General features: G+C 33.7%; 1 protein-coding gene across 1 annotated transcript in view; it reads left to right on the plus strand.

The window, feature by feature from the left end:
- LOC143249491 (lachesin-like) overlaps nt 1-14,008 on the plus strand; it is a 153,067-nt gene that overhangs the window by 27,180 nt on the left and 111,879 nt on the right. The gene's annotated exons all lie outside the window — the stretch shown is intronic.

Consider the following 14,008-nt stretch of genomic DNA (forward strand, 5'->3'; position numbering starts at 1 on the left):
CAATATATTTCGTCTAAAATACGTATATTTATTTATATTGTTCACCTTGGTTGCTAATCCTAATAAAAGTCGTATTGCAATTCGTATTTGTAATTTTCAATTTATAGCTTAGTATAAATGATAACTTTGTGTTGGGAGCTGATTGGACCAGGAGTTCCACAATGTAACTTTTCAAAAGTTTGCTAATAAGGTTTAGGTTTCATTGTTAATGAGAAGCTTTCCACTTCCTTTACACGTAATAAAATGTATTTCGACCCTGAGTATCAGAAGGCACTGTCTATCAACATCGCACTTAGTACAAGAGTGTAACGTATACTTGCCCCGATAGATATGTAGTAAATTGATATAAATACTTTTAAAACGGAATTACTTTTAGTTTAATCGGTTTTTATAAAAATTCTCGACATTCTGAATGTGTAGAAAACACATTTGGAACGCTTTTTAAAGTTACATTAACTCGGATTATTTCACTCTGAACGTAAAATTATATTCACTGTGTTATTATTATTATTACTGTGAAAGTCAATGAAACGCAAATCAACAAATCGTCAAAAATGTGCTCGTTGCAACAGCTAAACTTACAAAATGACTGTGTTGAAATGAAGTCATGTGTTTGGTTTAAAAAAATGTACGTCCATATATTCTTTTCTACTAACTAAACTATGCGACTTATTTTCCTTGATAAATCAGGTTGACAAGTTTAGACACCAGGGACTTCCTGTTGTCTTAAGATTACGCGCGATCATCATTGTCTCTCAAACTAAATCCAATTATATTAAAACCGAACACAGTCTATCAAACTGTTCTTTCATTAATGTACATAGTCTGAATGTTTCAACTTGATAGTTAATACGTTATGTCTTGATCGATGTCTGATGAGAATTGTTTTATCATTATCCTTTTACGACTATTTATACAAGTAATCGTAAAGTTAGTATGTATATAGAATCTAATAATAAAGTTTAACTCCAACTTTTTTTCTTGCAGTCTACATTTCCTGATATTACAGCTGACGAACAAAACTGAATAAAAAATGATATAATGGCTAAACATATAACTAAGAAAATGTTATCTAGCGTGGTAATTTCTAAACACTTCCTATAACGTCTTAGTTTCACTACTCTGACAGTTGTCAAGCTGACGATTTCACATTCCTGAGCTGTTTTTGTTACATATTTGTAAAAGAATTTGCCACGAAGAGTTTCTAGCGTTTCTTGTAAGAATTTGAATGCACAACACGAGGAATGCGCTGTTCACAGAACTATAAGCGTTGTTATTTTATCTGCCTTTTCCCTATTGTTTTTATTTTAAAGTATATCTGTTTAAAGAGGATTTCTGTTATTTACGGGAATTCCTAATTGTAACAATGGAAGATTAAGGTGTTAAATATGTATTCGAAGAGGCAAATATTACCTGATTATCTTAAAATTAAACCTAAAAAAACAACAACTCAAAATATGTAGATAAACAGATCTGTAAATATTAAGATTTAATATAGAAAGATCCCTAAATACAAGACGTAAATAAAGATAAATACATTTCAATATCTTCAGTTGATATATCAAAAATTAACCCTATTTTACCAGAAGAAGCATACGTTTTTTACAACAAAACAGTGAATATTCCAAAACAATCAGTTAATCAAATATCTTCCATCTATTAATTTCTAAAGCGGGTTTTTTTTATACTGCAGTAAACGCTTTTTGAACCTAGAGGAGTTACTGAGTTGTCAAATTATCTTGACTGTTCAGAGTAATGTTTCGTATATTCAACCTTCATAAGGTTTAAATAAGTCTTATTATCTTCATATACGATGTAATTATTTGTTAAGTTAGAGTTGTAGTCAAACAAACTTTTAACACGTTAGTTATCATGTCTGTGATAAGCTTAAAATGAGTTGTTTCCGATTTCGTTATTGGTTTTTGTTGAGCACTTTACCACGTGTTCTTCAGTGAAAAGAAAGCCTAATTTTCAACTTTCCTTATCTTTGTTTCAGAATCGGTCAGAATGAGTATCTTACGTGTCTCCTGTCATTAAACTCTATTGATCTTTCTGAAACGCAATTATAGGTGTACTACTCAAAGAAAGACCTTTAAATAGTAGGTTATTTTTATTAAGCAATTAGATGTAACTCTTTCGAGATTACAAAAACAAAAATAATAGTGCGTTTTATGTTCTCATGGTACAAAACGTTTTTTTCTAAATGCACATCGAACTATATATATCATTATATATGTATATGATTAACAAGTGTCTCTTCAAGAGAAATTGCATTAAACATAATTCATGGAGATCTCTTTTTGATCACCAACATTCTGAAAATAGTTTACTTGTGACAAAAACTAATATATTTAAATGTTTGTTATAAACAAAAAATTGATGCTTATAAAATTTAGAGTATAATTTGCTGGTATTATTCAAGTAAAAAATCACCATTTTATATGAATGATCTACTTATGTTAATGTATAACGTATCACCATAGATACGAGCCGTGGCACTACTGGAGACATGTTTTGCATCTATTTACTCTATATCCCACAAATTATCCAGTATTTGATGGTTCAGTATCACCATGAATAGACTTGTGACTGATGAAGTTTGGGTTCAGTTTTTCCTGAGCAGTGGTTATCACACATCGAGAATCTTAGACGATTTAGAGCCAAGGGCAACATTTCGAAGACTTTCTTCACGACGAGAAACCCACTTGAAATAAAAATGTATCTCAGAACGGCTGGTATGAGTATTAACACTTTTATTGATAAGGAGAGAACAACGTTTTGATCTTTTTAGGTTAACCTGAAGGTGACCTAGGAAAATCGAAACGTTGTTCTCTCCTTATCAATAAAAGTGTTAATACTCATACTAGCCGTTCTGAAATACATTTCGAAAACTTTGTTTGTTTCTTATTAACCACTAAGTGACACAATGGGATGTTTGTGCTGTTCGCATTATGTGTATAAAAACTTTTAGTGCTTTAACTTCACTATCTTACTGCTGAGCCACCGGAAGGTATCTGAGCACGACTGAAGATAAAGTAGTTCTTCGGGTAACATTAGGCTTGGAACAAAGTGTGACTGACTCCAGTAGAAGAAACGTTCCTCCTACTAATAAGGACTAAAACTATTTTACTGCTAAATAGAATCAACGAGACATTAATTAACAACTAGTAACTATACTTTGTTTCTAAATAATAAAAGTATTTCATTGTTTGTAGAAAAGTATAAATGCTAATTGTTTGGAAAACGTTATACTATAAATACAAATCCGTGATATTTTGCAACAGGTAAACTTAAAATGATGCACCAATTATTAAAGTAAATTCGTTTCTAAGACACGCGAAAGCATGTATCGCTGATACAAGTAGTTCGAAAAATTAGACAGGGTTTTGACGTTTTTGTTTTTAAGAGTTTCGTACAGTCACATAATAAAAACGTTTTTACTAACCCTAATTTTTGACTGTATGTTTGTTTAGTGGTACGTGCAAAGTTACACATACACAATGGGCTGTATGTGGTCTGTCACTACGGGTATCAAAATCTGCTTTCTGGCGTTGCAAGTACGCAGACATACTGATGTGCCTAATTTTTGTTTGTTTGTTTATTTTTGAATTTCGCACAAAGCTACACGAGTGATATCTGCGCTAGCCATTCCTAATTTAGCAGTGTAAGGATACAGGCAAGGTAGCGACTCATCATCACCCACCGCCAACTCTTGGACTACTCTTTTAACAAGGAATAGTAGGATTGACCGTCGCGTTTTAACACCTTCACGGCTGAAAGGGCGAACATGTTTGGTGTGACGGGGATTCAAGTCCGCGACCCTCAGATTACGAGTAGAGCACTCTAACCACTTGGCCATCCCAGACCAGCCTAATTTTTTAATCGACTGATTGCAAGGAAGACACTCAACATTAACGCTTAAGATATTCGTGTTAAGAAAGAGAGAGAGAGATAAATCCACAAATAATATAAAAAAATCAAAGCTAATAATAACACCTCTGATAAATCAGCGGTACTTTTATGGGGTTAACACTTAAAATACGGGGTTCAATTTCCTTCCGTGGACAGAGTGAGATAACCATTGTATGTATAGTTTTGTGCTTACTTCAAAAGAAACAATTAAACATAAGGGTTAACACATCAACTAAAAATAATCATATTTGGTTTCTTAAGAAAAGTAATGCTATTAAAAACGGTACAGCGGTAAGTCTTCGAATTTATAACACTAAAATCAGGTGTTCGATTCCCCTCGATGGACTCGGCAAATAGCCTGACATGGGTTTACTGTAAGAAAACACTTTTGTTATTAAAACCGAAAATAACCCTAATCCAATGCTTATGTTGTTTTTAAAAATACTGTTAGAAAAAATAATTATTAATAACAACAAAATTATTCTGCTGCTAATTAAAATTAATAGCTAATTCTATCCTAATTACAAACAAAAATATTTAACTGCTGAAAAGAAGTTATAAATTTTTAACATTCCTAATTTCTGCCATGCATGCCAGATGTGATATGCCTTTTTTTTAAATAGAAATGTTAATGCGATGTCTTTTTTTTTTTTTGTCTCGGTACGATTTCTATAAAACATGTCATGTGGTGTTTCAAAATTCCAAAAATAATTTTCCAGTGTAAATAAACCCGTGAAATATTTGTTTTTTTCAACGTAATGTAAGTTCAAAAATTTCATGTAATACGGTTACATCCTAATTCGCTTTTGCACACACACACAAAATTAATTTTATTGTGTTAAGTCGTACATTTCTCTGTTCTAACATTGAAATTTTTCTATAAAATTTAAATTGTATTGTGATGTTTAAAAATTTTTTATACAGAAAAGCTTATGTTCTATTGCGATATTTTAAGGTTAGTTTCTTGTTTGGAAAGCTTCATAATTAGGTTCGTATTCAATGATTCTTTATTCAGAAGTCGTAACGTTAAGTTTGTCATCTCTATTTTTATTTGTTTGTAAACTGACAATTCAATTGCAATACGTTTCGTGGTAAAATTCTATTTGATGCTTACAATATATTTTTATCTAATTAAATAAATATAGATCATCAAACTTTGTGTTATTGTATTTTAAACGTTTTATAATCGTAAACTTATGTTACAGTTGCAAATGTAATCATTCTTCAGTTTTGTTTGTTTCTTTTTGAATTTCGCCCACGGCTACAAGAGGGTTGTCTGCACTAGCCGTCCATAATTTAGAAGTGTAAGACTAGAAGGAAAGCAGCTCGTCATCACCACCCACCGCCAACTCTTGGGTAACTCTTTTATCAACGAAATGTGTAGCTTGTAGCTTTGTGCGAAAGTCAAAAACAAGCAAAACAAATTTCGTCCTTCAACACAAAACTAGCTAGCTATATGAGAGATTATTTGATACGCGTACAGCTCTGGTTAAGCAATTTAGTACTGCGCTATCTGTGATGATTTATATTGCTAAAAATTAGGTTTGATACCTGCACTGGGTAGAGCACAGATAGTCCACTGTGTAGCGTTGTGCTTAATAAAAAACAAAACCTACGCTATCTTAAACCAGTCAAAACACATGCTCTCTAAAATTTCTAAGTTCAGTTATTTCTTTTCTCTTTCTTAAACTGAAACAACAATAAATTAATTTAATCGTCACAACATATCCTACTTGTCTAAAGATTCCATTAAATATTGAACAGCTAATTTTAACCTGTCGACACGCATCAGTGATTTGATAAATACGCTGCTTAAACATACTTTCATCTCTAAATGGTTAGGATTTGTTCTGATTCGGGCCTGTTTAAATACACTTTCATGTTTAAATGGTTAGGATTTGTTCTGACTCACTGGTTAGATTTTTCTGCGAAAAAATCTAATTCAAATGGATTCTTTAAGCAGTACTAATGTTAAAGTGCACTCGTCACTCGTGCATCTTTGAAGTCTAATGACATCATGTAACCATTGAAGTAGAAGAAGTGCTTCGTTGTCAAGCAGGTCGATCACATCGTCTCCAGTTCGCTACAGTAAGCTAATTCCTAAAACTCGCATCTCAAGTCAACAGAAAAAAAACTGTAAATGTAGTTCACTTTATATTTGTTTTCTACATAAACTTGCCAACAAAATCTCTTGAACAGCAATATGTGTTCTCAGAGTCAGACTACACGTATAAAATTTCTAATTCACTTTTAACTGCTTATTTAGCTTTTTTGTTTAACGTTATGAGTCGCTTTACGAAGTTCATAATAATTTATTCATTATTTAACTTCTTCCAGTCTTCAACGTTGAGCGAAACTATAATTGTGGCTATAATTCAAATTAAAGGTCACAGTTAAGTTCGTGTAATTCAATATTTATCATGCTAAAAAATTGTTAAAATTAAGAAACCGTAAACAATTTCATAAATATGTTCACTTAACTTATAAAATGTTTAATTTGCTAAATACTTATCCAGCAGCCGAGATATGGCAAAAGATTAATTATTGCCTTTTATCTGTTTCATGTCTTATTAGCATGCACAAAATAAAAGTGAAATAGAATATTTAGAATTTAGTTTTAGCAAAGTTGGTGTACGTCGGTCAACCTTCATCATGTATAGATCCACAGAATCTGGTTAAGGAGTCTTATTTATTACCTTTACGAATGTATGCGTTTCAGTAGAGTAAATATAGCCAAGTGGGTTAAGGCGTTTGACTCTTAATCTGAGGGTTGTAGATTCGAATTCTCGTCGCATCAAACACGCTCGCCCTTTAAGCTTTAGAGGCCTTATAATGTAACGGTCGATCCCACTAATCTTTGGTGAAAGAGTAGCCCAAGAGTTAAGAACAATTAATACAAGTTTAAAACTTTCTTATACGTTATTAAGGCAACAATTCTTGTCAATGCTACGTAATTGCAGCAAAAGTACTCGAAATAATGAGCAACACCTCATCGATATTCACTGTAAACAGTGGTTTTATAACTTAAAGTTTTTGGTGTTTTTCTTAGAACATTACGTATAAAGTCTTTCCTGAACGAATTCAAAGGAAAATATATTATATCCTTGGTTAATTATAGATCTTCATGTTTATTCCGAGCTTTCATACAAACTAAAATTGATTTTTGTTCCTGTCTTTTGTGTCTGATTGCACATGCATTTACTGAACGCTTTCAAAAGCATTAAGTTGGAGACAGACATTACTTAACATTTTTCTTATTGTCTTAAATGTGAGAATTATCCCCCAAACTTAAGTCTTTTTTGCTACTGTTTCCTCATCTTAATCTACCATTCCTCATAACTTTTTATTCACTACAGAAAGACAAATATTAAATGTACGATCAAGTATCACATAGAAAGTCATTGTGTGAAAGTCATTGTGTGAAAATGAGAAAAGTGTGGATTTTATGTGTTCAAATTGCTATAGCCTTTAAAATATGTTCCTTCAGCGTCGAACGTTTACAATAATGTGTATAATAACATTTCAACTCTCAATAAATTCAAAACATACAAACCTTAAAATAAATAATTAAGCATATATATTTATAAAACCGCTAACTTCTGGACAACAATGCGCCTGAAGTTGTAATGTTGAGGTTATTACAGTTACTTAAGTGCTGGCTTAAAAGTTAATAATAACTTCTAATATGGGCATCAGTTTAATTCTTGTTTTTTAACAAATATTATTCATATTAATACTCGAGAAAATATTATTGAAAACTTTCTACTTTTTCTAAGGTCATATTTATTGTAGAGTGTTTATCATGGGTGTTTTTCAGGCTTCCACCTATCTCATCTCGAAAAGAATTTTAAAACTGGCTTAAGTTTATTATTACAACATACGAGTACGGAATTTATTACGACACGTGCACCATACTTTTAGAATCCCATCGTGCATACACATAGCTTTTTACTCATTATAAATTTACGAAACATTTGCTGTAAAACATTTTAATACTATTCTACAGAAATTTCACTATCACTAGCTGTAACCAGAACAATTACGAAAGCAGAAGTGCAATAACATTCTCTATCAACAACCGTTTCTCTGAAGTTCCTTGAAAATACTGACTACTCGACTGTTTATATTGTTCCAATTTCTTGCACTCACAATTTATTAGACTTTCCCACACCTTTCTAACTTCTAATTATCCATCTGTTTAGTGTTTCATCACTGTTCCTGTGGAGTAACTAAATCTGTTCAAATAATATCGTTTTTGTGTCGTTTTAATGCTGTATTGTTAGTTACGGCATACCTATTGATATGCCATAAAGGCAGTGCACGTATAACGTGTTGATAAACACGCGCTTATATGGAATCGAACTCCTGATTTTAGCGTGATTAGTCTGTAGACTTACCATTGTCCCATGGGAGGATCGCATTTATAGGCTCGAAGTAGACAAACTATATGGCGATGTAAAACAAATATTCATTTCATTCAGTATCTAATCAAAGTTCAATATTAAGTGTAAAACAATAAACACAACGATAAACTTATGTTGAGGATCGAGCACGGCCCAATGGTTAACAAGCCGGGCTTTGAAGCTGGGGTTTCTTGGTTTGCATCCCATTGTTGCCAAAAACCATGGTAATTAAGTACCAATACTCAGTAAGACAAGATTATTCCAGAAGTTGGCGATAAATGATGATTATTAGTTGCCTTCTCACTGGCCTTTCTCTTCAAAATAAAGGATGGTTAGCGCAGATAGCCCTTGTGTAGCTTTGCACGAAATCAAACAAAGAAACAACCATTTTATCGAAATGTGCAGCTTGTCACCGGTAAGTTGGATGCCAGAGAAAGCTAACGTCTCAGATTCTGTTCTCCACATAGTACAGATAGCTCATTCTGTGGCTTTGTGATAAAATATCTAAATTGTAAAATACCTGTAATTTTTCAACAGATTTACTAAATTTTTTTTCGTTTACAGCTCTTCAAACTACATTTTTATTTTCAAACGTGTCCAGTAGTTAAGAGTATCACTATCTTATCATATATCACCTATCCCATTTTATAATTGATACATAATTCAAGTTTGAAATTCAACGTTAGCATATCAAAACAAATTTTAGTTGCATATGTGCATCTAAACAGGTATTATATTCATTTTAAAACAGCATCAACTCAATTAGCTGTCAATTGGGAGGTGGGTACACGACACGCTCTAATGGCCAAGTGGTTATGGCGCTCGACTGGTAAACCGAGGGTCGCGGGTTTGAATCATCGTTGCACTAAATATGTTCCTTCTTTCAGCTTGGGAGGCGTTATAATGTAACGGCCAAGCCTATTATTCGTTGGTAAAAGAGTAGCTCAAGAGTTGGTGGTAGGTGGTGATGACTAGCTGGCTTCACTCTAGTCTTACACTGCTAAATTACGGACGGCGAGCGGAGATAGCCCTCGTGTAGCTTTGCGCGAAATTTATAAACACACTCTAAATCATTTATTTTAAATCGCAGTAAAAACATAACTTAATTCACACAATAAATATGTGTAAAAAAATCATATGCACTCAAATTCTTGTTTCAGAAATAACAAAGCAAACAATACATCGTATCTGATAGCTGTTTATGACTTAAAACATAGAATGCAATGGGTTTGTTGCACAAGCCAGTGATGTGAAGGTGTTGAGTGAAAACGTTTTATGTAATATACTAAATAATGGTTAAATAACTGTGAACACCGAGAACGTAAGACAAACCCACTTCGTGAGAGTAGAAGATAAAACTAAAAAGTATTACGAATCGTTACATTAATAATTGCTTGCATAAACTTAAATTGTTCATTTAAAGTTAGAGTTTTGACTTTTAGCTAAGCGTTAGCTGAAGTTGTCGCATTATGTGTGATTCACTGACATTATCTTAGAAATAAAGGGATGGGCCCGAACGAACAAAAAGTCTAAGGAAGCAAAAAAAAACATAAATAGTATTTTTATCTGCAGTGAGTTTGCCACAGAAAATGTTAATGGACTCACCGATAACTTGTGAATAAGCTGAATAATTCAATACTCGTAAATAATCACTAATAGCTCATGAAATAACTTAACACTTAAAAGAAAATAATCGCAGAAACCTCATGAAACAATTTCATAAGTTAACACTAGGAAGAGAAAATTCGCTGGTACCACAAGAAACAAGTTAATTATTTAACACGAAAAAGAGAAGAATAGCTTATACATCATGAAACAACACTAATAATAACAACACAAACAAACTCTTAATTTACATATTTAATCATTACACCTAAATGTGGATCCACACATACATGTATAGGACCATCTTAACTTGTTTCGTCACGAACAAGAAACAAAAGTTAGTGTAAATGTATAACTTTAAGAGACGAGATTTAGTATAGCTCTGCTAAGCACAAATGTTTAGCTTATTTTACGAAGATCACGCTGAGTCTTAGGAAATTCCGTGACAATATAAACTATTATTGTATATAATTCTATACGATAATTTAAAATATGTTTGTTTATTCATAAGAACTAAAGAATCGACATCCAGAAGTAAGATAATTTCAGTTGAAAGTAACTTCTGTTAGAAACTTTATGTAAGCCATATCATTTCGTAAAAATAAGTTTCCCCAACTGATTAACATGACTGAGGTAGAATTATTAATGATATTCCACAATAAATTTGGGCGAATATTGTTTTTACGCTCTAGCCTTTATAAAATATATATGTGCAAAGCTTTAGTGTAGTGTAATGATAAACATTAATCAATTTGCAGAAGAACAAACTTCCTTCAGGGATATTTCTTGTGTTTTTGAACCAATACAACTACAAGAAAATGTTTTCGAAACCTGAAAAATACAATGTTTTACCAGAAGGTTCACCGATTTTTATTTCACTTACATTTCTTCAAACACAGTTACATAGCAGTTCCGCTTCCAAAGTTTCATAATTACGGGAAAAGTGTGTGTGTGAAGGAGGGACGAGACATGTAATGGAGCTAAGTCTGAAATGAATACATTGGACAACATTTGACTGTTTGTAATTCCTAAAACTACAGGCGGAAAGAACTATAATCAATGTTCCATCCTTATGGTGGACAGAGCAGAGAAAGCCCTCTAAACCTCAATATAATAAACAAAGTATCGAGAGAAAATTATGCAAATAAAGATACTCTGATAAAATTATTTATGAGTTTAATATAAATATTATAAATACCTGAAAAATGTTACAGCTGAAACAATGGTTAAGCAGTGGATTAAAGGAAAAAATGAGTAAAGGAAAATGAAATAAAAAAAAGATTTGGAAGACAAAGGAGTAATCTTCACAAATTCTTTCAATGCAACACATTAAAATAATGTGAACAGACTAACCTTAAACGAGTTAAAAACTGAACTACTAAGCGCCAGTTAAAACTTCCTGCTATGCTGTCCAGAAGATTGAAAAAAATCATCTTCTCAAAACTAAAAATTTCAATGAGGAAAATGATAGAAAAATGAAATATGTGTGTGTATGTTTAATTTGGGTTATCCAGTAAAATGGTCAAAATGGTCAAAAATCTACAAGAAGAATTGACATTTGCTGGTCGAAATGGCACAACAATTGCAGATGTATGATTTTCCCAAAGACGATACGAGAAGGAAATTCATAACAAGTTATTACACACGACAACTTGTCCGTGGAGAAATATGAAGACAGTGGATTCGATATTTGGTCATACGCTATTGGAACTTTTGTTCTTCTTGCCAACTTTTCACTGTCGGAACAAAAAGTAAAAGAAAAACATTTTCAGAACTTTTAACTCGATGTGAAATGTCACGTAGCAGCTGCAGGCGTTTCAGTAGTGAAAAAAATTATAACCTATGTCGAAAAGGAACCAAACAACCAATCACAAAGATTTCCACTTGATCCAACAATCGTTGTATCTGATAAATTTATTATCTTGAAAATTGTTTATGAAAATTAAAATACTGCTCTTTTCGGGAAAAAAAAAAATCAGTATTTGACCACGTTTGTTCGTGTTATAAATGAACTCCTTAAGAAAAATTACCATGCAAAAATACATACGTACCATCTGAGAAAGGACAAGATGATTTCATTGCTGTCGTTCAGTAAGATATAAATTCATGTGTTGACTGCTGCTATATATATCAAGTATTAATTAATTGTGCTAAACTATACTCCCGCCATGAGCCACACAGAACAGATGACAATGACCACTTGCTGATTTGTCGCAATTACTGAGATACATGGTGATATCAATAACGGTGACATTTCTCTATATTTCTGCTGCTGAAAGATGCAAGTTGTGTTGGTATAACTGAAGTTGTTCTGAGCAAACTTAGAGAGATGGCTCTATGTCTGAAAAACTTGTGAGAAAAAGTGTATGACAGTAGAGGCAACATGAAAAGCAGAAACACTTCAAAATACTTAAATCCAAGAGTAGCTTTTGTACCATTAATTAAGTCATCGTTGAAAAATAAACTGTAAAGCTACTGCACCAGTGAGAATCAATAGGAAGAGGAACTGTGGGGCTCGTAGGGTCAAAATGACCCAGTAAGTGGCATTCCAGGCTATCATATACGTATTGGTAACACCATATTAATTTTTTACAGTGGGATATTTATAAAAGTATAAGAATTAATCAGTTTTTAATGGTTTTGTTTTAAAAATTATTTCCTCCACGGTACCACCAAACTCTATAAGTGCAAAATGTGTCATGAAAGAAAATAATAATAAGGTAAAAGCTAAATTTATTTCAGAAATTTTCGCAAATCTACAGGAGGGCTATTTGCATATAGTCTTCCCCAATATTTAACTGATAGATTAGAAAGAATCCAGCTATTTAACAATATTTATATTCGAATGTCAGTCTACCTTTGATCGAATAATAGGACTTGACCCTCGTTATAGCATACTCACAGCAATGGATCGCGACACGCGAATTACCGGCTTCACAGGTCGAGCTTATCAACCACTAGCCAGCTACACATGGCAATAAATCTCCCGACACATAAATCCCCGTACTCACAGACCGGGCTTGTCAAACACTAACACATGCTTGCGGACCAAAAAAGACCAAAAACATTCAGAAAAGCCTGGATGAAAATGATTCATTATATACTCTTCAAAAAACGAAACGCAAAAGGGATATTTTTTATTTTAAAGATAAATATATGTAATAACGTTACAAGCTCAGAGTATGTGATGTTACACGTGTTAAGGCACTGATTATCAGACCAAAATGACAATAAAAGTTGTGCACTTTGAAAACGGAGGAAAACATCGGATTTTTCGCCAAAACGCGTTCGTGTCCAATAAATTTGTTTGAGAGATCTGCATGTTCTGCAAGTGCAACATGTGCAAAATCCCAATAAAAGTGACGGGTTCTCGATTTCCATAGCTCAGTGTTAAGCCACCGACACGCAATACAGTTACGCCAAGACTGACTGAAGCACAACGCAACAACGCCATTGGTCGCTTGGAAGCAGATGAATCTCGATCAGATGTTGCCAGAGCTGTGAATGTCCACCCAAGCACCATCACAAGGCTATGGAATCGTCACCAACAACATGGATCAACTCGTGACCGTCCACGATCTGGCAGACCTCGTGTGACCACGCCCGCACAAGATCGCTACATCCGGTTACGTCACCTTCGGGATAGGACCACCAATGCGACGTATACTGCCTCAACCATACCAGGGCTGCGTAGGATTTCCGATCAGACCGTACGCAACCGTCGACGAGATTCTTAGGCCCCATGTGCAACCCATCATGGTGAACGTCAACGACGTTTTTCAACATAACAACGCCCGTCCTCACACAGCCCGACTCACCACTGTCTTCTTGAAACACCACAACATCAACGTTCTGCCCTGGCCCTCCAGATCACCAGATTTAAACCCCATCGAACATCTTTGGGACGGGTTGGACCGACGTCTGCGACGGCGACAACCTCAACCGCAGACTCTACCTCAGCTTGCAGCAGTTTTGCAGGCTGAGTGAACAGCCATTCCACAGGATGTGATTCGTCATCTCATCGCTTCCATGGGCAGGAGATGCCAAACAGTTATTGATGCTCACGGGAGGCGTATTCGTTATTGACG

The sequence above is a fragment of the Tachypleus tridentatus genome, chromosome 4 (genome assembly GCF_004210375.1).
Source record: "Tachypleus tridentatus isolate NWPU-2018 chromosome 4, ASM421037v1, whole genome shotgun sequence".
NCBI classification, from domain to species: domain Eukaryota; kingdom Metazoa; phylum Arthropoda; class Merostomata; order Xiphosura; family Limulidae; genus Tachypleus; species Tachypleus tridentatus.